Raw genomic sequence first — 23683 nt, forward strand, 5'->3', positions numbered from 1 at the left:
TCAGGGTAAGGTACCTTGAGCACCCTGCCTCCACCCTGAGGCCTTTATAGCTCCTGCCAATGAAAAAAGGCAAAGTACACTATGGTACTTTAAAAAAAAAAAAAAACAGATGTAAATTGTAATTGGTTCAGCACTGCTCAGTGGAAAAAGGAGGGGGCAAAATAGGTCTTAATGCAATCTGTAGCCCATATCTGACTCTAAACAAATCCTACATCTATAGCTGCTGCTCTGCCTTTTTGCAATAGCTATCAAAGCCATCAAGGTGTACGAGGTCGGCACAAGCCACCTCACCCTGGGCCAGCTTTCTAGCTTTCCAAAAGAGTTTCGGAGGCCTGGGCCTTCTTGGTTTGTAGCGCAGGTTTCTCTTTATTCACACGTAAATCTTTCACCTTTTCCTAAAGATTTCTGTGGGGTGGAATGTTGATGAGTTCTACTTATTTATCTGGGCTGTCCTGTTGCAAAGCTGGCCTAAGAGATGGCTAAGGCTCTGTTGGGGATGGAGTCTAAGTGAGGGAATCTATGAATAAATAAATAATTAAACAGGTAAGAGCCTTACTTTTTTTTCGCCACATCCAAGGCTGGCAAATCAACCGCTACCACCCATTGTCTACATTGGTTCTTTCTCTAGGAACACCGCAAAGACCAGAACAATAGGGACGGCTAGAGTGAAGTACAAGACAGAACCCCAGACCCACAGCTAGTTCCAACATGGCTTAAACAGTCAGTGACTGAGTGAATGAATGAATGGGAACAAATGGCTATCTCTATAAGTGATTGGGAGCTAGTAATCTGGCTCAGGGCAAAGACCAGAACAATAGGAACAGCTAGAGTGAAGTAAGTGACAGAACTCCAGACCCACAGCCAATTCCAACACGGCTTAAACAGTCAGTGAGTCAGTGACTGAGTGAATGAATGAATGAATGGGAACGAATGGCTATCTCTATAAGTGATTGGGAACTAGTAATCTGGCTCAGGGTAAGGTACCTTGAGCACCCTGCCTCCACCCTGATATCTTTTATAGCTCCTGCCAATGAAAAAAGGCAAAGTACCCTATGGTACTTTAAAAAAAAAAAAAAAAAAAAAAAACAGATGTAAATTGTAATTGGTTCAGCACTGCTCAGTGGAAAAAGGAGGGGGCAAAATAGGTCTTAATGCAATCTGTAGCCCATATCTGACTCTAAACAAATCCTACATCTATAGCTGCTGCTCTGCCTTTTTGCAATAGCTATCAAAGCCATCAAGGTGTACGAGGTCGGCACAAGCCACCTCACCCTGGGCCAGCTTTCTAGCTTTCCAAAAGAGTTTCGGAGGCCTGGGCCTTCTTGGTTTGTAGCTCAGGTTTCTCTTTATTCACACGTAAATCTTTCACCTTTTCCTAAAGATTTCTGTGGGGTGGAATGTTGATGAGTTCTACTTATTTATCTGGGCTGTCCTGTTGCAAAGCTGGCCGTTTCGTGGTTTGGCCTAAGAGATGGCCAAGGCTCTGTTGGGGATGGAGTCTAAGTGAGGGAATCTATGAATAAATAAATAATTAAACAGGTAAGAGCCTTACTTTTTTTCCCCCATGTCCAAGGCTGGCAAATCAACCGCTACCACCCATTGTCTACATTGGTTCTTTCTCTAGGAACACCGCAAAGACCAGAACAATAGGGACGGCTAGAGTGAAGTACAAGACAGAACCCCAGACCCACAGCTAGTTCCAACATGGCTTAAACAGTCAGTGACTGAGTGAATGAATGAATGGGAACGAATGGCTATCTCTATAAATGATTGGGAGCTAGTAATCTGGCTCAGGGCAAAGACCAGAACAATAGGAACAGCTAGAGTGAAGTAAGTGACAGAACTCCGGACCCACAGCCAGTTCCAACATGGCTTAAACAGTCAGTCAGTCAGTGACTGAGTGAATGAAGGAATGAATGAATGAATAGGAACGAATGGCTATCTCTATAAGTGATTGGGAACTAGTAATCTGGCTCAGGGTAAGGTACCTTGAGCACCCTGCCTCCACCCTGATATCTTTTATAGCTCCTGCCAAAGAAAAAAGGCAAAGCACCCTATGGTTCTTTCTCTAGGAACACCGCAAAGACCACAACAATAGGAACAGCTAGAGTGAAGTAAGTGACAGAACTCCAGACCCACAGCCAGTTCCAACATGGCTTAAACAGTCAGTGAGTCAGTGACTGAGTGAATGAAGGAATGACTTTGAATGAATGGCTATCTCTATAAGTGATTGGGATCTAGTAATCTGGCTCAGGGTAAGGTACCTTGAGCACCCTGCCTCCACCCTGAGGCCTTTATAGCTCCTGCCAATGAAAAAAGGCAAAGTACCCTATGGTACTTTAAAAAAAAAAAAAAAAAAAAAAACAGATGTAAATTGTAATTGGTTCAGCACTGCTCAGTGGAAAAAGGAGGGGGCAAAATAGGTCTTAATGCAATCTGTAGCCCATATCTGACTCTAAACAAATCCTACATCTATAGCTGCTGCTCTGCCTTTTTGCAATAGCTATCAAAGCCATCAAGGTGTACGAGGTCGGCACAAGCCACCTCACCCTGGGCCAGCTTTCTAGCTTTCCAAAAGAGTTTCGGAGGCCTGGGCCTTCTTGGTTTGTAGCTCAGGTTTCTCTTTATTCACACGTAAATCTTTCACCTTTTACTAAAGATTTCTGTGGGGTGGAATGTTGATGAGTTCTACTTATTTATCTGGGCTGTCCTGTTGCAAAGCTGGCCTAAGAGATGGCCAAGGCTCTGTTGGGGATGGAGTCTAAGTGAGGGAATCTATGAATAAATAAATAATTAAACAGGTAAGAGCCTTACTTTTTTTCCCCCATGTCCAAGGCTGGCAAATCAACCGCTACCACCCATTGTCTACATTGGTTCTTTCTCTAGGAACACCGCAAAGACCAGAACAATAGGGACGGCTAGAGTGAAGTACAAGACAGAACCCCAGACCCACAGCTAGTTCCAACATGGCTTAAACAGTCAGTGACTGAGTGAATGAATGAATGGGAACGAATGGCTATCTCTATAAATGATTGGGAGCTAGTAATCTGGCTCAGGGCAAAGACCAGAACAATAGGAACAGCTAGAGTGAAGTAAGTGACAGAACTCCGGACCCACAGCCAGTTCCAACATGGCTTAAACAGTCAGTCAGTCAGTGACTGAGTGAATGAATGAATGAATGAATGAATAGGAACGAATGGCTATCTCTATAAGTGATTGGGAACTAGTAATCTGGCTCAGGGTAAGGTACCTTGAGCACCCTGCCTCCACCCTGATATCTTTTATAGCTCCTGCCAAAGAAAAAAGGCAAAGCACCCTATGGTTCTTTCTCTAGGAACACCGCAAAGACCACAACAATAGGAACAGCTAGAGTGAAGTAAGTGACAGAACTCCAGACCCACAGCCAGTTCCAACATGGCTTAAACAGTCAGTGAGTCAGTGACTGAGTGAAGGAATGAATGACTTTGAATGAATGGCTATCTCTATAAGTGATTGGGAACTAGTAATCTGGCTCAGGGTAAGGTACCTTGAGCACCCTGCCTCCACCCTGAGGCCTTTATAGCTCCTGCCAATGAAAAAAGGCAAAGTACCCTATGGTACTTTAAAAAAAAAAAAAAAAAAAAAAACAGATGTAAATTGTAATTGGTTCAGCACTGCTCAGTGGAAAAAGGAGGGGGCAAAATAGGTCTTAATGCAATCTGTAGCCCATATCTGACTCTAAACAAATCCTACATCTATAGCTGCTGCTCTGCCTTTTTGCAATAGCTATCAAAGCCATCAAGGTGTACGAGGTCGGCACAAGCCACCTCACCCTGGGCCAGCTTTCTAGCTTTCCAAAAGAGTTTCGGAGGCCTGGGCCTTCTTGGTTTGTAGCTCAGGTTTCTCTTTATTCACACGTAAATCTTTCACCTTTTACTAAAGATTTCTGTGGGGTGGAATGTTGATGAGTTCTACTTATTTATCTGGGCTGTCCTGTTGCAAAGCTGGCCTAAGAGATGGCCAAGGCTCTGTTGGGGATGGAGTCTAAGTGAGGGAATCTATGAATAAATAAATAATTAAACAGGTAAGAGCCTTACTTTTTTTCCCCCACGTCCAAGGCTGGCAAATCAACCGCTACCACCCATTGTCTACATTGGTTCTTTCTCTAGGAACACCGCAAAGACCAGAACAATAGGGACGGCTAGAGTGAAGTACAAGACAGAACCCCAGACCCACAGCTAGTTCCAACATGGCTTAAACAGTCAGTGACTGAGTGAATGAATGAATGGGAACAAATGGCTATCTCTATAAATGATTGGGAGCTAGTAATCTGGCTCAGGGCAAAGACCAGAACAATAGGAACAGCTAGAGTGAAGTAAGTGACAGAACTCCAGACCCACAGCCAGTTCCAACAAGGCTTAAACAGTCAGTGAGTCAGTGACTGAGTGAATGAAGGAATGAATGAATGGGAACGAATGGCTATCTCTATAAGTGATTGGGAACTAGTAATCTGGCTCAGGGTAAGGTACCTTGAGCACCCTGCCTCCACCCTGATATCTTTTATAGCTCCTGCCAAAGAAAAAAGGCAAAGCACCCTATGGTTCTTTCTCTAGGAACACCGCAAAGACCACAACAATAGGAACAGCTAGAGTGAAGTAAGTGACAGAACTCCAGACCCACAGCCAGTTCCAACATGGCTTAAACAGTCAGTGAGTCAGTGACTGAGTGAAGGAATGAATGACTTTGAATGAATGGCTATCTCTATAAGTGATTGGGAACTAGTAATCTGGCTCAGGGTAAGGTACCTTGAGCACCCTGCCTCCACCCTGAGGCCTTTATAGCTCCTGCCAATGAAAAAAGGCAAAGTACCCTATGGTACTTTAAAAAAAAAAAAAAAAAAAAAAACAGATGTAAATTGTAATTGGTTCAGCACTGCTCAGTGGAAAAAGGAGGGGGCAAAATAGGTCTTAATGCAATCTGTAGCCCATATCTGACTCTAAACAAATCCTACATCTATAGCTGCTGCTCTGCCTTTTTGCAATAGCTATCAAAGCCATCAAGGTGTACGAGGTCGGCACAAGCCACCTCACCCTGGGCCAGCTTTCTAGCTTTCCAAAAGAGTTTCGGAGGCCTGGGCCTTCTTGGTTTGTAGCTCAGGTTTCTCTTTATTCACACGTAAATCTTTCACCTTTTACTAAAGATTTCTGTGGGGTGGAATGTTGATGAGTTCTACTTATTTATCTGGGCTGTCCTGTTGCAAAGCTGGCCTAAGAGATGGCCAAGGCTCTGTTGGGGATGGAGTCTAAGTGAGGGAATCTATGAATAAATAAATAATTAAACAGGTAAGAGCCTTACTTTTTTTCCCCCACGTCCAAGGCTGGCAAATCAACCGCTACCACCCATTGTCTACATTGGTTCTTTCTCTAGGAACACCGCAAAGACCAGAACAATAGGGACGGCTAGAGTGAAGTACAAGACAGAACCCCAGACCCACAGCTAGTTCCAACATGGCTTAAACAGTCAGTGACTGAGTGAATGAATGAATGGGAACAAATGGCTATCTCTATAAATGATTGGGAGCTAGTAATCTGGCTCAGGGCAAAGACCAGAACAATAGGAACAGCTAGAGTGAAGTAAGTGACAGAACTCCAGACCCACAGCCAGTTCCAACAAGGCTTAAACAGTCAGTGAGTCAGTGACTGAGTGAATGAAGGAATGAATGAATGGGAACGAATGGCTATCTCTATAAGTGATTGGGAACTAGTAATCTGGCTCAGGGTAAGGTACCTTGAGCACCCTGCCTCCACCCTGATATCTTTTATAGCTCCTGCCAATGAAAAAAGGCAAAGTACCCTATGGTACTTTAAAAAAAAAAAAAAAAAAAAAAAAAAAAAACAGATGTAAATTGTAATTGGTTCAGCACTGCTCAGTGGAAAAAGGAGGGGGCAAAATAGGTCTTAATGCAATCTGTAGCCCATATCTGACTCTAAACAAATCCTACATCTATAGCTGCTGCTCTGCCTTTTTGCAATAGCTATCAAAGCCATCAAGGTGTACGAGGTCGGCACAAGCCACCTCACCCTGGGCCAGCTTTCTAGCTTTCCAAAAGAGTTTCGGAGGCCTGGGCCTTCTTGGTTGGTAGCTCAGGTTTCTCTTTATTCACACGTAAATCTTTCACCTTTTCCTAAAGATTTCTGTGGGGTGGAATGTTGATGAGTTCTACTTATTTATCTGGGCTGTCCTGTTGCAAAGCTGGCCGTTTCGTGGTTTGGCCTAAGAGTTGGCCAAGGCTCTGTTGGGGATGGAGTCTAAGTGAGGGAATCTATGAATAAATAAATAAGTAAACAGGTAAGAGCCTTACTTTTTTTTCGCCACATCCAAGGCTGGCAAATCAACCGCTACCACCCATTGTCTACATTGGTTCTTTCTCTAGGAACACCGCAAAGACCAGAACAATAGGGACGGCTAGAGTGAAGTACAAGACAGAACCCCAGACCCACAGCTAGTTCCAACATGGCTTAAACAGTCAGTGACTGAGTGAATGAATGAATGGGAACGAATGGCTATCTCTATAAGTGATTAGGAGCTAGTAATCTGGCTCAGGGCAAAGACCAGAACAATAGGAACAGCTAGAGTGAAGTAAGTGACAGAACTCCGGACCCACAGCCAGTTCCAACATGGCTTAAACAGTCAGTCAGTCAGTGACTGAGTGAATGAATGAATGAATGAATGGGAACGAATGGCTATCTCTATAAGTGATTGGGAACTAGTAATCTGGCTCAGGGTAAGGTACCTTGAGCACCCTGCCTCCACCCTGATATCTTTTATAGCTCCTGCCAAAGAAAAAAGGCAAAGCACCCTATGGTTCTTTCTCTAGGAACACCGCAAAGACCAGAACAATAGGAACAGCTAGAGTGAAGTAAGTGACAGAACTCCAGACCCACAGCCAGTTCCAACATGGCTTAAACAGTCAGTGAGTCAGTGACTGAGTGAAGGAATGAATGACTTTGAATGAATGGCTATCTCTATAAGTGATTGGGAACTAGTAATCTGGCTCAGGGTAAGGTACCTTGAGCACCCTGCCTCCACCCTGAGGCCTTTATAGCTCCTGCCAATGAAAAAAGGCAAAGTACACTATGGTACTTTAAAAAAAAAAAAAAACAGATGTAAATTGTAATTGGTTCAGCACTGCTCAGTGGAAAAAGGAGGGGGCAAAATAGGTCTTAATGCAATCTGTAGCCCATATCTGACTCTAAACAAATCCTACATCTATAGCTGCTGCTCTGCCTTTTTGCAATAGCTATCAAAGCCATCAAGGTGTACGAGGTCGGCACAAGCCACCTCACCCTGGGCCAGCTTTCTAGCTTTCCAAAAGAGTTTCGGAGGCCTGGGCCTTCTTGGTTTGTAGCGCAGGTTTCTCTCTATTCACACGTAAATCTTTCACCTTTTCCTAAAGATTTCTGTGGGGTGGAATGTTGATGAGTTCTACTTATTTATCTGGGCTGTCCTGTTGCAAAGCTGGCCTAAGAGATGGCTAAGGCTCTGTTGGGGATGGAGTCTAAGTGAGGGAATCTATGAATAAATAAATAATTAAACAGGTAAGAGCCTTACTTTTTTTTCGCCACATCCAAGGCTGGCAAATCAACCGCTACCACCCATTGTCTACATTGGTTCTTTCTCTAGGAACACCGCAAAGACCAGAACAATAGGGACGGCTAGAGTGAAGTACAAGACAGAACCCCAGACCCACAGCTAGTTCCAACATGGCTTAAACAGTCAGTGACTGAGTGAATGAATGAATGGGAACAAATGGCTATCTCTATAAGTGATTGGGAGCTAGTAATCTGGCTCAGGGCAAAGACCAGAACAATAGGAACAGCTAGAGTGAAGTAAGTGACAGAACTCCAGACCCACAGCCAATTCCAACACGGCTTAAACAGTCAGTGAGTCAGTGACTGAGTGAATGAATGAATGAATGGGAACGAATGGCTATCTCTATAAGTGATTGGGAACTAGTAATCTGGCTCAGGGTAAGGTACCTTGAGCACCCTGCCTCCACCCTGATATCTTTTATAGCTCCTGCCAATGAAAAAAGGCAAAGTACCCTATGGTACTTTAAAAAAAAAAAAAAAAAAAAAAAAAAAAAACAGATGTAAATTGTAATTGGTTCAGCACTGCTCAGTGGAAAAAGGAGGGGGCAAAATAGGTCTTAATGCAATCTGTAGCCCATATCTGACTCTAAACAAATCCTACATCTATAGCTGCTGCTCTGCCTTTTTGCAATAGCTATCAAAGCCATCAAGGTGTACGAGGTCGGCACAAGCCACCTCACCCTGGGCCAGCTTTCTAGCTTTCCAAAAGAGTTTCGGAGGCCTGGGCCTTCTTGGTTTGTAGCTCAGGTTTCTCTTTATTCACACGTAAATCTTTCACCTTTTCCTAAAGATTTCTGTGGGGTGGAATGTTGATGAGTTCTACTTATTTATCTGGGCTGTCCTGTTGCAAAGCTGGCCGTTTCGTGGTTTGGCCTAAGAGATGGCCAAGGCTCTGTTGGGGATGGAGTCTAAGTGAGGGAATCTATGAATAAATAAATAATTAAACAGGTAAGAGCCTTACTTTTTTTCCCCCATGTCCAAGGCTGGCAAATCAACCGCTACCACCCATTGTCTACATTGGTTCTTTCTCTAGGAACACCGCAAAGACCAGAACAATAGGGACGGCTAGAGTGAAGTACAAGACAGAACCCCAGACCCACAGCTAGTTCCAACATGGCTTAAACAGTCAGTGACTGAGTGAATGAATGAATGGGAACGAATGGCTATCTCTATAAATGATTGGGAGCTAGTAATCTGGCTCAGGGCAAAGACCAGAACAATAGGAACAGCTAGAGTGAAGTAAGTGACAGAACTCCGGACCCACAGCCAGTTCCAACATGGCTTAAACAGTCAGTGAGTCAGTGACTGAGTGAATGAAGGAATGAATGAATGGGAACGAATGGCTATCTCTATAAGTGATTGGGAACTAGTAATCTGGCTCAGGGTAAGGTACCTTGAGCACCCTGCCTCCACCCTGATATCTTTTATAGCTCCTGCCAAAGAAAAAAGGCAAAGCACCCTATGGTTCTTTCTCTAGGAACACCGCAAAGACCAGAACAATAGGAACAGCTTGAGTGAAGTAAGTGACAGAACTCCAGACCCACAGCCAATTCCAACATGGCTTAAACAGTCAGTGAGTCAGTGACTGAGTGAATGAATGAATGAATGAATGGGAACGAATGGCTATCTCTATAAGTGATTGGGAACTAGTAATCTGGCTCAGGGTAAGGTACCTTGAGCACCCTGCCTCCACCCTGATATCTTTTATAGCTCCTGCCAATGAAAAAAGGCAAAGTACCCTATGGTACTTTAAAAAAAAAAAAAAAAAAAAAAAAAACAGATGTAAATTGTAATTGGTTCAGCACTGCTCAGTGGAAAAAGGAGGGGGCAAAATAGGTCTTAATGCAATCTGTAGCCCATATCTGACTCTAAACAAATCCTACATCTATAGCTGCTGCTCTGCCTTTTTGCAATAGCTATCAAAGCCATCAAGGTGTACGAGGTCGGCACAAGCCACCTCACCCTGGGCCAGCTTTCTAGCTTTCCAAAAGAGTTTCGGAGGCCTGGGCCTTCTTGGTTTGTAGCTCAGGTTTCTCTTTATTCACACGTAAATCTTTCACCTTTTACTAAAGATTTCTCTGGGGTGGATTGTTGATGAGTTCTACTTATTTATCTGGGCTGTCCTGTTGCAAAGCTGGCCGTTTCGTGGTTTGGCCTAAGAGATGGCCAAGGCTCTGTTGGGGATGGAGTCTAAGTGAGGGAATCTATGAATAAATAAATAAGTAAACAGGTAAGAGCCTTACTTTTTTTTCGCCACATCCAAGGCTGGCAAATCAACCGCTACCACCCATTGTCTACATTGGTTCTTTCTCTAGGAACACCGCAAAGACCAGAACAATAGGGACGGCTAGAGTGAAGTACAAGACAGAACCCCAGACCCACAGCTAGTTCCAACATGGCTTAAACAGTCAGTGACTGAGTGAATGAATGAATGGGAACGAATGGCTATCTCTATAAGTGATTAGGAGCTAGTAATCTGGCTCAGGGCAAAGACCAGAACAATAGGAACAGCTAGAGTGAAGTAAGTGACAGAACTCCAGACCCACAGCCAATTCCAACATGGCTTAAACAGTCAGTGAGTCAGTGACTGAGTGAATGAAGGAATGAATGAATGGGAACGAATGGCTATCTCTATAAGTGATTGGGAACTAGTAATCTGGCTCAGGGTAAGGTACCTTGAGCACCCTGCCTCCACCCTGATATCTTTTATAGCTCCTGCCAATGAAAAAAGGCAAAGTACCCTATGGTACTTTAAAAAAAAAAAAAAACAAAAAAAAAAACAGATGTAAATTGTAATTGGTTCAGCACTGCTCAGTGGAAAAAGGAGGGGGCAAAATAGGTCTTAATGCAATCTGTAGCCCATATCTGACTCTAAACAAATCCTACATCTATAGCTGCTGCTCTGCCTTTTTGCAATAGCTATCAAAGCCATCAAGGTGTACGAGGTCGGCACAAGCCACCTCACCCTGGGCCAGCTTTCTAGCTTTCCAAAAGAGTTTCGGAGGCCTGGGCCTTCTTGGTTTGTAGCTCAGGTTTCTCTTTATTCACACGTAAATCTTTCACCTTTTACTAAAGATTTCTGTGGGGTGGAATGTTGATGAGTTCTACTTATTTATCTGGGCTGTCCTGTTGCAAAGCTGGCCTAAGAGATGGCCAAGGCTCTGTTGGGGATGGAGTCTAAGTGAGGGAATCTATGAATAAATAAGTAAACAGGTAAGAGCCTTACTTTTTTTTTGCCACATCCAAGGCTGGCAAATCAACCGCTACCACCCATTGTCTACATTGGTTCTTTCTCTAGGAACACCGCAAAGACCAGAACAATAGGGACGGCTAGAGTGAAGTACAAGACAGAACCCCAGACCCACAGCTAGTTCCAACATGGCTTAAACAGTCAGTGACTGAGTGAATGAATGAATGGGAACGAATGGCTATCTCTATAAGTGATTAGGAGCTAGTAATCTGGCTCAGGGCAAAGACCAGAACAATAAGAACAGCTAGAGTGAAGTAAGTGACAGAACTCCAGACCCACAGCCAATTCCAACATGGCTTAAACAGTCAGTGAGTCAGTGACTGAGTGAATGAAGGAATGAATGAATGGGAACGAATGGCTATCTCTATAAGTGATTGGGAACTAGTAATCTGGCTCAGGGTAAGGTACCTTGAGCACCCTGCCTCCACCCTGATATCTTTTATAGCTCCTGCCAATGAAAAAAGGCAAAGTACCCTATGGTACTTTAAAAAAAAAAAAAAACAAAAAAAAAAACAGATGTAAATTGTAATTGGTTCAGCACTGCTCAGTGGAAAAAGGAGGGGGCAAAATAGGTCTTAATGCAATCTGTAGCCCATATCTGACTCTAAACAAATCCTACATCTATAGCTGCTGCTCTGCCTTTTTGCAATAGCTATCAAAGCCATCAAGGTGTACGAGGTCGGCACAAGCCACCTCACCCTGGGCCAGCTTTCTAGCTTTCCAAAAGAGTTTCGGAGGCCTGGGCCTTCTTGGTTTGTAGCTCAGGTTTCTCTTTATTCACACGTAAATCTTTCACCTTTTACTAAAGATTTCTGTGGGGTGGAATGTTGATGAGTTCTACTTATTTATCTGGGCTGTCCTGTTGCAAAGCTGGCCGTTTCGTGGTTTGGCCTAAGAGTTGGCCAAGGCTCTGTTGGGGATGGAGTCTAAGTGAGGGAATCTATGAATAAATAAATAAGTAAACAGGTAAGAGCCTTACTTTTTTTTCGCCACATCCAAGGCTGGCAAATCAACCGCTACCGCCCATTGTCTACATTGGTTCTTTCTCTAGGAACACCGCAAAGACCAGAACAATAGGGACGGCTAGAGTGAAGTACAAGACAGAACCCCAGACCCACAGCTAGTTCCAACATGGCTTAAACAGTCAGTGACTGAGTGAATGAATGAATGGGAACGAATGGCTATCTCTATAAGTGATTAGGAGCTAGTAATCTGGCTCAGGGCAAAGACCAGAACAATAGGAACAGCTAGAGTGAAGTAAGTGACAGAACTCCGGACCCACAGCCAGTTCCAACATGGCTTAAACAGTCAGTCAGTCAGTGACTGAGTGAATGAATGAATGAATGAATGGGAACGAATGGCTATCTCTATAAGTGATTGGGAACTAGTAATCTGGCTCAGGGTAAGGTACCTTGAGCACCCTGCCTCCACCCTGATATCTTTTATAGCTCCTGCCAATGAAAAAAGGCAAAGTACCCTATGGTACTTTAAAAAAAAAAAAAAAAAAAAAAACAGATGTAAATTGTAATTGGTTCAGCACTGCTCAGTGGAAAAAGGAGGGGGCAAAATAGGTCTTAATGCAATCTGTAGCCCATATCTGACTCTAAACAAATCCTACATCTATAGCTGCTGCTCTGCCTTTTTGCAATAGCTATCAAAGCCATCAAGGTGTACGAGGTCGGCACAAGCCACCTCACCCTGGGCCAGCTTTCTAGCTTTCCAAAAGAGTTTCGGAGGCCTGGGCCTTCTTGGTTTGTAGCTCAGGTTTCTCTTTATTCACACGTAAATCTTTCACCTTTTCCTAAAGATTTCTGTGGGGTGGAATGTTGATGAGTTCTACTTATTTATCTGGGCTGTCCTGTTGCAAAGCTGGCCGTTTCGTGGTTTGGCCTAAGAGTTGGCCAAGGCTCTGTTGGGGATGGAGTCTAAGTGAGGGAATCTATGAATAAATAAATAAGTAAACAGGTAAGAGCCTTACTTTTTTTTCGCCACATCCAAGGCTGGCAAATCAACCGCTACCGCCCATTGTCTACATTGGTTCTTTCTCTAGGAACACCGCAAAGACCAGAACAATAGGGACGGCTAGAGTGAAGTACAAGACAGAACCCCAGACCCACAGCTAGTTCCAACATGGCTTAAACAGTCAGTGACTGAGTGAATGAATGAATGGGAACGAATGGCTATCTCTATAAGTGATTAGGAGCTAGTAATCTGGCTCAGGGCAAAGACCAGAACAATAGGAACAGCTAGAGTGAAGTAAGTGACAGAACTCCGGACCCACAGCCAGTTCCAACATGGCTTAAACAGTCAGTCAGTCAGTGACTGAGTGAATGAATGAATGAATGAATGGGAACGAATGGCTATCTCTATAAGTGATTGGGAACTAGTAATCTGGCTCAGGGTAAGGTACCTTGAGCACCCTGCCTCCACCCTGATATCTTTTATAGCTCCTGCCAAAGAAAAAAGGCAAAGCACCCTATGGTTCTTTCTCTAGGAACACCGCAAAGACCAGAACAATAGGAACAGCTAGAGTGAAGTAAGTGACAGAACTCCAGACCCACAGCCAGTTCCAACATGGCTTAAACAGTCAGTGAGTCAGTGACTGAGTGAAGGAATGAATGACTTTGAATGAATGGCTATCTCTATAAGTGATTGGGAACTAGTAATCTGGCTCAGGGTAAGGTACCTTGAGCACCCTGCCTCCACCCTGAGGCCTTTATAGCTCCTGCCAATGAAAAAAGGCAAAGTACACTATGGTACTTTAAAAAAAAAAAAAAAACAGATGTAAATTGTAATTGGTTCAGCACTGCTCAGTGGAAAAAGGAGGGGGCAAAATAGGTCTTAATGCAATCTGTAGCCCATATCTGACTCTAAACAAATCCTACATCTATAGCTGCTGCTCTGCCTTTTTGCAATAGCTATCAAAGCCATCAAGGTGTACGAGGTCGGCACAAGCCACCTCACCCTGGGCCAGCTTTCTAGCTTTCCAAAAGAGTTTCGGAGGCCTGGGCCTTCTTGGTTTGTAGCTCAGGTTTCTCTTTATTCACACGTAAATCTTTCACCTTTTCCTAAAGATTTCTGTGGGGTGGAATGTTGATGAGTTCTACTTATTTATCTGGGCTGTCCTGTTGCAAAGCTGGCCTAAGAGATGGCTAAGGCTCTGTTGGGGATGGAGTCTAAGTGAGGGAATCTATGAATAAATAAATAATTAAACAGGTAAGAGCCTTACTTTTTTTTCGCCACATCCAAGGCTGGCAAATCAACCGCTACCACCCATTGTCTACATTGGTTCTTTCTCTAGGAACACCGCAAAGACCAGAACAATAGGGACGGCTAGAGTGAAGTACAAGACAGAACCCCAGACCCACAGCTAGTTCCAACATGGCTTAAACAGTCAGTGACTGAGTGAATGAATGAATGGGAACAAATGGCTATCTCTATAAGTGATTGGGAGCTAGTAATCTGGCTCAGGGCAAAGACCAGAACAATAGGAACAGCTAGAGTGAAGTAAGTGACAGAACTCCAGACCCACAGCCAATTCCAACACGGCTTAAACAGTCAGTGAGTCAGTGACTGAGTGAATGAATGAATGAATGGGAACGAATGGCTATCTCTATAAGTGATTGGGAACTAGTAATCTGGCTCAGGGTAAGGTACCTTGAGCACCCTGCCTCCACCCTGATATCTTTTATAGCTCCTGCCAATGAAAAAAGGCAAAGTACCCTATGGTACTTTAAAAAAAAAAAAAAAAAAAAAAAACAGATGTAAATTGTAATTGGTTCAGCACTGCTCAGTGGAAAAAGGAGGGGGCAAAATAGGTCTTAATGCAATCTGTAGCCCATATCTGACTCTAAACAAATCCTACATCTATAGCTGCTGCTCTGCCTTTTTGCAATAGCTATCAAAGCCATCAAGGTGTACGAGGTCGGCACAAGCCACCTCACCCTGGGCCAGCTTTCTAGCTTTCCAAAAGAGTTTCGGAGGCCTGGGCCTTCTTGGTTTGTAGCTCAGGTTTCTCTTTATTCACACGTAAATCTTTCACCTTTTCCTAAAGATTTCTGTGGGGTGGAATGTTGATGAGTTCTACTTATTTATCTGGGCTGTCCTGTTGCAAAGCTGGCCGTTTCGTGGTTTGGCCTAAGAGATGGCCAAGGCTCTGTTGGGGATGGAGTCTAAGTGAGGGAATCTATGAATAAATAAATAATTAAACAGGTAAGAGCCTTACTTTTTTTCCCCCATGTCCAAGGCTGGCAAATCAACCGCTACCACCCATTGTCTACATTGGTTCTTTCTCTAGGAACACCGCAAAGACCAGAACAATAGGGACGGCTAGAGTGAAGTACAAGACAGAACCCCAGACCCACAGCTAGTTCCAACATGGCTTAAACAGTCAGTGACTGAGTGAATGAATGAATGGGAACGAATGGCTATCTCTATAAATGATTGGGAGCTAGTAATCTGGCTCAGGGCAAAGACCAGAACAATAGGAACAGCTAGAGTGAAGTAAGTGACAGAACTCCGGACCCACAGCCAGTTCCAACATGGCTTAAACAGTCAGTCAGTCAGTGACTGAGTGAATGAATGAATGAATGAATGAATAGGAACGAATGGCTATCTCTATAAGTGATTGGGAACTAGTAATCTGGCTCAGGGTAAGGTACCTTGAGCACCCTGCCTCCACCCTGATATCTTTTATAGCTCCTGCCAAAGAAAAAAGGCAAAGCACCCTATGGTTCTTTCTCTAGGAACACCGCAAAGACCAGAACAATAGGAACAGCTAGAGTGAAGTAAGTGACAGAACTCCAGACCCACAGCCAGTTCCAACATGGCTTAAACAGTCAGTGAGTCAGTGACTGAGTGAAGGAATGAATGACTTTGAATGAATGGCTATCTCTATAAGTGATTGGGAACTAGTAATCTGGCTCAGGGTAAGGTACCTTGAGCACCCTGCCTCCACCCTGAGGCCTTTATAGCTCCTGCCAATGAAAAAAGGCAAAGTACCCTATGGTACTTTAAAAAAAAAAAAAAAAAAAAAAACAGATGTAAATTGTAATTGGTTCAGCACTGCTCAGTGGAAAAAGGAGGGGGCAAAATAGGTCTTAATGCAATCTGTAGCCCATATCTGACTCTAAACAAATCCTACATCTATAGCTGCTGCTCTGCCTTTTTGCAATAGCTATCAAAGCCATCAAGGTGTACGAGGTCGGCACAAGCCACCTCACCCTGGGCCAGCTTTCTAGCTTTCCAAAAGAGTTTCGGAGGCCTGGGCCTTCTTGGTTGGTAGCTCAGGTTTCTCTTTATTCACACGTAAATCTTTCACCTTTTACTAAAGATTTCTGTGGGGTGGAATGTTGATGAGTTCTACTTATTTATCTGGGCTGTCCTGTTGCAAAGCTGGCCGTTTCGTGGTTTGGCCTAAGAGTTGGCCAAGGCTCTGTTGGGGATGGAGTCTAAGTGAGGGAATCTATGAATAAATAAATAAGTAAACAGGTAAGAGCCTTACTTTTTTTTCGCCACATCCAAGGCTGGCAAATCAACCGCTACCGCCCATTGTCTACATTGGTTCTTTCTCTAGGAACACCGCAAAGACCAGAACAATAGGGACGGCTAGAGTGAAGTACAAGACAGAACCCCAGACCCACAGCTAGTTCCAACATGGCTTAAACAGTCAGTGACTGAGTGAATGAATGAATGGGAACGAATGGCTATCTCTATAAGTGATTAGGAGCTAGTAATCTGGCTCAGGGCAAAGACCAGAACAATAGGAACAGCTAGAGTGAAGTAAGTGACAGAACTCCGGACCCACAGCCAGTTCCAACATGGCTTAAACAGTCAGTCAGTCAGTGACTGAGTGAATGAATGAATGAATGAATGGGAACGAATGGCTATCTCTATAAGTGATTGGGAACTAGTAATCTGGCTCAGGGTAAGGTACCTTGAGCACCCTGCCTCCACCCTGATATCTTTTATAGCTCCTGCCAAAGAAAAAAGGCAAAGCACCCTATGGTTCTTTCTCTAGGAACACCGCAAAGACCAGAACAATAGGAACAGCTAGAGTGAAGTAAGTGACAGAACTCCAGACCCACAGCCAGTTCCAACATGGCTTAAACAGTCAGTGAGTCAGTGACTGAGTGAAGGAATGAATGACTTTGAATGAATGGCTATCTCTATAAGTGATTGGGAACTAGTAATCTGGCTCAGGGTAAGGTACCTTGAGCACCCTGCCTCCACCCTGAGGCCTTTATAGCTCCTGCCAATGAAAAAAGGCAAAGTACACTATGGTACTTTAAAAAAAAAAAAAAACAGATGTAAATTGTAATTGGTTCAGCACTGCTCAGTGGAAAAAGGAGGGGGCAAAATAGGTCTTAATGCAATCTGTAGCCCATATCTGACTCTAAACAAATCCTACATCTATAGCTGCTGCTCTGCCTTTTTGCAATAGCTATCAAAGCCATCAAGGTGTACGAGGTCGGCACAAGCCACCTCACCCTGGGCCAGCTTTCTAGCTTTCCAAAAGAGTTTCGGAGGCCTGGGCCTTCTTGGTTTGTAGCTCAGGTTTCTCTTTATTCACACGTAAATCTTTCACCTTTTCCTAAAGATTTCTGTGGGGTGGAATGTTGATGAGTTCTACTTATTTATCTGGGCTGTCCTGTTGCAAAGCTGGCCTAAGAGATGGCCAAGGCTCTGTTGGGGATGGAGTCTAAGTGAGGGAATCTATGAATAAATAAATAATTAAACAGGTAAGAGCCTTACTTTTTTTTCGCCACATCCAAGGCTGGCAAATCAACCGCTACCACCCATTGTCTACATTGGTTCTTTCTCTAGGAACACCGCAAAGACCAGAACAATAGGGACGGCTAGAGTGAAGTACAAGACAGAACCCCAGACCCACAGCTAGTTCCAACATGGCTTAAACAGTCAGTGACTGAGTGAATGAATGAATGGGAACAAATGGCTATCTCTATAAGTGATTGGGAGCTAGTAATCTGGCTCAGGGCAAAGACCAGAACAATAGGAACAGCTAGAGTGAAGTAAGTGACAGAACTCCAGACCCACAGCCAATTCCAACACGGCTTAAACAGTCAGTGAGTCAGTGACTGAGTGAATGAATGAATGAATGGGAACGAATGGCTATCTCTATAAGTGATTGGGAACTAGTAATCTGGCTCAGGGTAAGGTACCTTGAGCACCCTGCCTCCACCCTGATATCTTTTATAGCTCCTGCCAATGAAAAAAGGCAAAGTACCCTATGGTACTTTAAAAAAAAAAAAAAAAAAAAAAACAGATGTAAATTGTAATTGGTTCAGCACTGCTCAGTGGAAAAAGGAGGGGGCAAAATAGGTCTTAATGCAATCTGTAGCCCATATCTGACTCTAAACAAATCCTACATCTATAGCTGCTGCTCTGCCTTTTTGCAATAGCTATCAAAGCCATCAAGGTGTACGAGGTCGGCACAAGCCACCTCACCCTGGGCCAGCTTTCTAGCTTTCCAAAAGAGTTTCGGAGGCCTGGGCCTTCTTGGTTGGTAGCTCAGGTTTCTCTTTATTCACACGTAAATCTTTCACCTTTTACTAAAGATTTCTGTGGGGTGGAATGTTGATGAGTTCTACTTATTTATCTGGGCTGTCCTGTTGCAAAGCTGGCCGTTTCGTGGTTTGGCCTAAGAGTTGGCCAAGGCTCTGTTGGGGATGGAGTCTAAGTGAGGGAATCTATGAATAAATAAATAAGTAAACAGGTAAGAGCCTTACTTTTTTTTCGCCACATCCAAGGCTGGCAAATCAACCGCTACCGCCCATTGTCTACATTGGTTCTTTCTCTAGGAACACCGCAAAGACCAGAACAATAGGGACGGCTAGAGTGAAGTACAAGACAGAACCCCAGACCCACAGCTAGTTCCAACATGGCTTAAACAGTCAGTGACTGAGTGAATGAATGAATGGGAACGAATGGCTATCTCTATAAGTGATTAGGAGCTAGTAATCTGGCTCAGGGCAAAGACCAGAACAATAGGAACAGCTAGAGTGAAGTAAGTGACAGAACTCCGGACCCACAGCCAGTTCCAACATGGCTTAAACAGTCAGTCAGTCAGTGACTGAGTGAATGAATGAATGAATGAATGGGAACGAATGGCTATCTCTATAAGTGATTGGGAACTAGTAATCTGGCTCAGGGTAAGGTACCTTGAGCACCCTGCCTCCACCCTGATATCTTTTATAGCTCCTGCCAAAGAAAAAAGGCAAAGCACCCTATGGTTCTTTCTCTAGGAACACCGCAAAGACCAGAACAATAGGAACAGCTAGAGTGAAGTAAGTGACAGAACTCCAGACCCACAGCCAGTTCCAACATGGCTTAAACAGTCAGTGAGTCAGTGACTGAGTGAAGGAATGAATGACTTTGAATGAATGGCTATCTCTATAAGTGATTGGGAACTAGTAATCTGGCTCAGGGTAAGGTACCTTGAGCACCCTGCCTCCACCCTGAGGCCTTTATAGCTCCTGCCAATGAAAAAAGGCAAAGTACACTATGGTACTTTAAAAAAAAAAAAAAACAGATGTAAATTGTAATTGGTTCAGCACTGCTCAGTGGAAAAAGGAGGGGGCAAAATAGGTCTTAATGCAATCTGTAGCCCATATCTGACTCTAAACAAATCCTACATCTATAGCTGCTGCTCTGCCTTTTTGCAATAGCTATCAAAGCCATCAAGGTGTACGAGGTCGGCACAAGCCACCTCACCCTGGGCCAGCTTTCTAGCTTTCCAAAAGAGTTTCGGAGGCCTGGGCCTTCTTGGTTTGTAGCTCAGGTTTCTCTTTATTCACACGTAAATCTTTCACCTTTTCCTAAAGATTTCTGTGGGGTGGAATGTTGATGAGTTCTACTTATTTATCTGGGCTGTCCTGTTGCAAAGCTGGCCTAAGAGATGGCCAAGGCTCTGTTGGGGATGGAGTCTAAGTGAGGGAATCTATGAATAAATAAATAATTAAACAGGTAAGAGCCTTACTTTTTTTTCGCCACATCCAAGGCTGGCAAATCAACCGCTACCACCCATTGTCTACATTGGTTCTTTCTCTAGGAACACCGCAAAGACCAGAACAATAGGGACGGCTAGAGTGAAGTACAAGACAGAACCCCAGACCCACAGCTAGTTCCAACATGGCTTAAACAGTCAGTGACTGAGTGAATGAATGAATGGGAACAAATGGCTATCTCTATAAGTGATTGGGAGCTAGTAATCTGGCTCAGGGCAAAGACCAGAACAATAGGAACAGCTAGAGTGAAGTAAGTGACAGAACTCCAGACCCACAGCCAATTCCAACACGGCTTAAACAGTCAGTGAGTCAGTGACTGAGTGAATGAATGAATGAATGGGAACGAATGGCTATCTCTATAAGTGATTGGGAACTAGTAATCTGGCTCAGGGTAAGGTACCTTGAGCACCCTGCCTCCACCCTGATATCTTTTATAGCTCCTGCCAATGAAAAAAGGCAAAGTACCCTATGGTACTTTAAAAAAAAAAAAAAAAAAAAAAACAGATGTAAATTGTAATTGGTTCAGCACTGCTCAGTGGAAAAAGGAGGGGGCAAAATAGGTCTTAATGCAATCTGTAGCCCATATCTGACTCTAAACAAATCCTACATCTATAGCTGCTGCTCTGCCTTTTTGCAATAGCTATCAAAGCCATCAAGGTGTACGAGGTCGGCACAAGCCACCTCACCCTGGGCCAGCTTTCTAGCTTTCCAAAAGAGTTTCGGAGGCCTGGGCCTTCTTGGTTTGTAGCTCAGGTTTCTCTTTATTCACACGTAAATCTTTCACCTTTTCCTAAAGATTTCTGTGGGGTGGAATGTTGATGAGTTCTACTTATTTATCTGGGCTGTCCTGTTGCAAAGCTGGCCGTTTCGTGGTTTGGCCTAAGAGTTGGCCAAGGCTCTGTTGGGGATGGAGTCTAAGTGAGGGAATCTATGAATAAATAAATAAGTAAACAGGTAAGAGCCTTACTTTTTTTTCGCCACATCCAAGGCTGGCAAATCAACCGCTACCGCCCATTGTCTACATTGGTTCTTTCTCTAGGAACACCGCAAAGACCAGAACAATAGGGACGGCTAGAGTGAAGTACAAGACAGAACCCCAGACCCACAGCTAGTTCCAACATGGCTTAAACAGTCAGTGACTGAGTGAATGAATGAATGGGAACGAATGGCTATCTCTATAAGTGATTAGGAGCTAGTAATCTGGCTCAGGGCAAAGACCAGAACAATAGGAACAGCTAGAGTGAAGTAAGTGACAGAACTCCGGACCCACAGCCAGTTCCAACATGGCTTAAACAGTCAGTCAGTCAGTGACTGAGTGAATGAATGAATGAATGAATGGGAACGAATGGCTATCTCTATAAGTGATTGGGAACTAGTAATCTGGCTCAGGGTAAGGTACCTTGAGCACCCTGCCTCCACCCTGATATCTTTTATAGCTCCTGCCAAAGAAAAAAGGCAAAGCACCCTATGGTTCTTTCTCTAGGAACACCGCAAAGACCAGAACAATAGGAACAGCTAGAGTGAAGTAAGTGACAGAACTCCAGACCCACAGCCAGTTCCAACATGGCTTAAACAGTCAGTGAGTCAGTGACTGAGTGAAGGAATGAATGACTTTGAATGAATGGCTATCTCTATAAGTGATTGGGAACTAGTAATCTGGCTCAGGGTAAGGTACCTTGAGCACCCTGCCTCCACCCTGAGGCCTTTATAGCTCCTGCCAATGAAAAAAGGCAAAGTACACTATGGTACTTTAAAAAAAAAAAAAAAACAGATGTAAATTGTAATTGGTTCAGCACTGCTCAGTGGAAAAAGGAGGGGGCAAAATAGGTCTTAATGCAATCTGTAGCCCATATCTGACTCTAAACAAATCCTACATCTATAGCTGCTGCTCTGCCTTTTTGCAATAGCTATCAAAGCCATCAAGGTGTACGAGGTCGGCACAAGCCACCTCACCCTGGGCCAGCTTTCTAGCTTTCCAAAAGAGTTTCGGAGGCCTGGGCCTTCTTGGTTTGTAGCTCAGGTTTCTCTTTATTCACACGTAAATCTTTCACCTTTTCCTAAAGATTTCTGTGGGGTGGAATGTTGATGAGTTCTACTTATTTATCTGGGCTGTCCTGTTGCAAAGCTGGCCTAAGAGATGGCTAAGGCTCTGTTGGGGATGGAGTCTAAGTGAGGGAATCTATGAATAAATAAATAATTAAACAGGTAAGAGCCTTACTTTTTTTTCGCCACATCCAAGGCTGGCAAATCAACCGCTACCACCCATTGTCTACATTGGTTCTTTCTCTAGGAACACCGCAAAGACCAGAACAATAGGGACGGCTAGAGTGAAGTACAAGACAGAACCCCAGACCCACAGCTAGTTCCAACATGGCTTAAACAGTCAGTGACTGAGTGAATGAATGAATGGGAACAAATGGCTATCTCTATAAGTGATTGGGAGCTAGTAATCTGGCTCAGGGCAAAGACCAGAACAATAGGAACAGCTAGAGTGAAGTAAGTGACAGAACTCCAGACCCACAGCCAATTCCAACACGGCTTAAACAGTCAGTGAGTCAGTGACTGAGTGAATGAATGAATGAATGGGAACGAATGGCTATCTCTATAAGTGATTGGGAACTAGTAATCTGGCTCAGGGTAAGGTACCTTGAGCACCCTGCCTCCACCCTGATATCTTTTATAGCTCCTGCCAATGAAAAAAGGCAAAGTACCCTATGGTACTTTAAAAAAAAAAAAAAAAAAAAAAAAACAGATGTAAATTGTAATTGGTTCAGCACTGCTCAGTGGAAAAAGGAGGGGGCAAAATAGGTCTTAATGCAATCTGTAGCCCATATCTGACTCTAAACAAATCCTACATCTATAGCTGCTGCTCTGCCTTTTTGCAATAGCTATCAAAGCCATCAAGGTGTACGAGGTCGGCACAAGCCACCTCACCCTGGGCCAGCTTTCTAGCTTTCCAAAAGAGTTTCGGAGGCCTGGGCCTTCTTGGTTTGTAGCTCAGGTTTCTCTTTATTCACACGTAAATCTTTCACCTTTTCCTAAAGATTTCTGTGGGGTGGAATGTTGATGAGTTCTACTTATTTATCTGGGCTGTCCTGTTGCAAAGCTGGCCGTTTCGTGGTTTGGCCTAAGAGATGGCCAAGGCTCTGTTGGGGATGGAGTCTAAGTGAGGGAATCTATGAATAAATAAATAATTAAACAGGTAAGAGCCTTACTTTTTTTCCCCCATGTCCAAGGCTGGCAAATCAACCGCTACCACCCATTGTCTACATTGGTTCTTTCTCTAGGAACACCGCAAAGACCAGAACAATAGGGACGGCTAGAGTGAAGTACAAGACAGAACCCCAGACCCACAGCTAGTTCCAACATGGCTTAAACAGTCAGTGACTGAGTGAATGAATGAATGGGAACGAATGGCTATCTCTATAAATGATTGGGAGCTAGTAATCTGGCTCAGGGCAAAGACCAGAACAATAGGAACAGCTAGAGTGAAGTAAGTGACAGAACTCCGGACCCACAGCCAGTTCCAACATGGCTTAAACAGTCAGTCAGTCAGTGACTGAGTGAATGAATGAATGAATGAATGAATAGGAACGAATGGCTATCTCTATAAGTGATTGGGAACTAGTAATCTGGCTCAGGGTAAGGTACCTTGAGCACCCTGCCTCCACCCTGATATCTTTTATAGCTCCTGCCAAAGAAAAAAGGCAAAGCACCCTATGGTTCTTTCTCTAGGAACACCGCAAAGACCAGAACAATAGGAACAGCTAGAGTGA

The 23683-nt window shown here is 43.9% G+C and overlaps 21 non-coding genes across 21 annotated transcripts; all 21 read left to right on the top strand.

Annotated features, from left to right (window-relative positions):
• Positions 1-350: 350 nt before the first annotated feature.
• On the top strand, positions 351-464 carry LOC128320877 (U5 spliceosomal RNA). The gene has a single exon (XR_008304471.1). It is a non-coding gene; the product is annotated as a U5 spliceosomal RNA (small nuclear RNA).
• An 866-nt stretch (positions 465-1330) lies between these two features.
• LOC128320833 (U5 spliceosomal RNA) lies at positions 1331-1444 on the top strand. The gene has a single exon (XR_008304419.1). It is a non-coding gene; the product is annotated as a U5 spliceosomal RNA (small nuclear RNA).
• A 1164-nt stretch (positions 1445-2608) lies between these two features.
• On the top strand, positions 2609-2722 carry LOC128320768 (U5 spliceosomal RNA). Its single transcript, XR_008304356.1, has one exon. It is a non-coding gene; the product is annotated as a U5 spliceosomal RNA (small nuclear RNA).
• Positions 2723-3870: 1148 nt separating this feature from the next.
• Positions 3871-3984, top strand: LOC128320769 (U5 spliceosomal RNA). Its single transcript, XR_008304357.1, has one exon. It is a non-coding gene; the product is annotated as a U5 spliceosomal RNA (small nuclear RNA).
• Positions 3985-5128: 1144 nt separating this feature from the next.
• On the top strand, positions 5129-5242 carry LOC128320770 (U5 spliceosomal RNA). Its single transcript, XR_008304358.1, has one exon. It is a non-coding gene; the product is annotated as a U5 spliceosomal RNA (small nuclear RNA).
• An 876-nt stretch (positions 5243-6118) lies between these two features.
• LOC128320834 (U5 spliceosomal RNA) lies at positions 6119-6232 on the top strand. The gene has a single exon (XR_008304420.1). It is a non-coding gene; the product is annotated as a U5 spliceosomal RNA (small nuclear RNA).
• Positions 6233-7384: 1152 nt separating this feature from the next.
• On the top strand, positions 7385-7498 carry LOC128320874 (U5 spliceosomal RNA). Its single transcript, XR_008304468.1, has one exon. It is a non-coding gene; the product is annotated as a U5 spliceosomal RNA (small nuclear RNA).
• An 872-nt stretch (positions 7499-8370) lies between these two features.
• Positions 8371-8484, top strand: LOC128320836 (U5 spliceosomal RNA). Its single transcript, XR_008304422.1, has one exon. It is a non-coding gene; the product is annotated as a U5 spliceosomal RNA (small nuclear RNA).
• Positions 8485-9652: 1168 nt separating this feature from the next.
• On the top strand, positions 9653-9766 carry LOC128320873 (U5 spliceosomal RNA). The gene has a single exon (XR_008304467.1). It is a non-coding gene; the product is annotated as a U5 spliceosomal RNA (small nuclear RNA).
• Positions 9767-10655: 889 nt separating this feature from the next.
• On the top strand, positions 10656-10769 carry LOC128320771 (U5 spliceosomal RNA). The gene has a single exon (XR_008304359.1). It is a non-coding gene; the product is annotated as a U5 spliceosomal RNA (small nuclear RNA).
• An 869-nt stretch (positions 10770-11638) lies between these two features.
• LOC128320772 (U5 spliceosomal RNA) lies at positions 11639-11752 on the top strand. The gene has a single exon (XR_008304361.1). It is a non-coding gene; the product is annotated as a U5 spliceosomal RNA (small nuclear RNA).
• Positions 11753-12637: 885 nt separating this feature from the next.
• LOC128320837 (U5 spliceosomal RNA) lies at positions 12638-12751 on the top strand. Its single transcript, XR_008304423.1, has one exon. It is a non-coding gene; the product is annotated as a U5 spliceosomal RNA (small nuclear RNA).
• Positions 12752-13904: 1153 nt separating this feature from the next.
• LOC128320838 (U5 spliceosomal RNA) lies at positions 13905-14018 on the top strand. Its single transcript, XR_008304424.1, has one exon. It is a non-coding gene; the product is annotated as a U5 spliceosomal RNA (small nuclear RNA).
• An 866-nt stretch (positions 14019-14884) lies between these two features.
• Positions 14885-14998, top strand: LOC128320839 (U5 spliceosomal RNA). The gene has a single exon (XR_008304425.1). It is a non-coding gene; the product is annotated as a U5 spliceosomal RNA (small nuclear RNA).
• Positions 14999-16162: 1164 nt separating this feature from the next.
• LOC128320774 (U5 spliceosomal RNA) lies at positions 16163-16276 on the top strand. Its single transcript, XR_008304362.1, has one exon. It is a non-coding gene; the product is annotated as a U5 spliceosomal RNA (small nuclear RNA).
• Positions 16277-17428: 1152 nt separating this feature from the next.
• LOC128320840 (U5 spliceosomal RNA) lies at positions 17429-17542 on the top strand. Its single transcript, XR_008304426.1, has one exon. It is a non-coding gene; the product is annotated as a U5 spliceosomal RNA (small nuclear RNA).
• Positions 17543-18407: 865 nt separating this feature from the next.
• LOC128320775 (U5 spliceosomal RNA) lies at positions 18408-18521 on the top strand. The gene has a single exon (XR_008304364.1). It is a non-coding gene; the product is annotated as a U5 spliceosomal RNA (small nuclear RNA).
• A 1152-nt stretch (positions 18522-19673) lies between these two features.
• Positions 19674-19787, top strand: LOC128320841 (U5 spliceosomal RNA). Its single transcript, XR_008304427.1, has one exon. It is a non-coding gene; the product is annotated as a U5 spliceosomal RNA (small nuclear RNA).
• An 865-nt stretch (positions 19788-20652) lies between these two features.
• Positions 20653-20766, top strand: LOC128320842 (U5 spliceosomal RNA). Its single transcript, XR_008304428.1, has one exon. It is a non-coding gene; the product is annotated as a U5 spliceosomal RNA (small nuclear RNA).
• A 1153-nt stretch (positions 20767-21919) lies between these two features.
• On the top strand, positions 21920-22033 carry LOC128320843 (U5 spliceosomal RNA). Its single transcript, XR_008304429.1, has one exon. It is a non-coding gene; the product is annotated as a U5 spliceosomal RNA (small nuclear RNA).
• Positions 22034-22900: 867 nt separating this feature from the next.
• On the top strand, positions 22901-23014 carry LOC128320844 (U5 spliceosomal RNA). Its single transcript, XR_008304430.1, has one exon. It is a non-coding gene; the product is annotated as a U5 spliceosomal RNA (small nuclear RNA).
• The last annotated feature ends 669 nt before the right edge of the window (positions 23015-23683 follow it).

Source organism: Pangasianodon hypophthalmus, chromosome 1 (genome assembly GCF_027358585.1).
Source record: "Pangasianodon hypophthalmus isolate fPanHyp1 chromosome 1, fPanHyp1.pri, whole genome shotgun sequence".
Lineage (NCBI taxonomy): Eukaryota > Metazoa > Chordata > Actinopteri > Siluriformes > Pangasiidae > Pangasianodon > Pangasianodon hypophthalmus.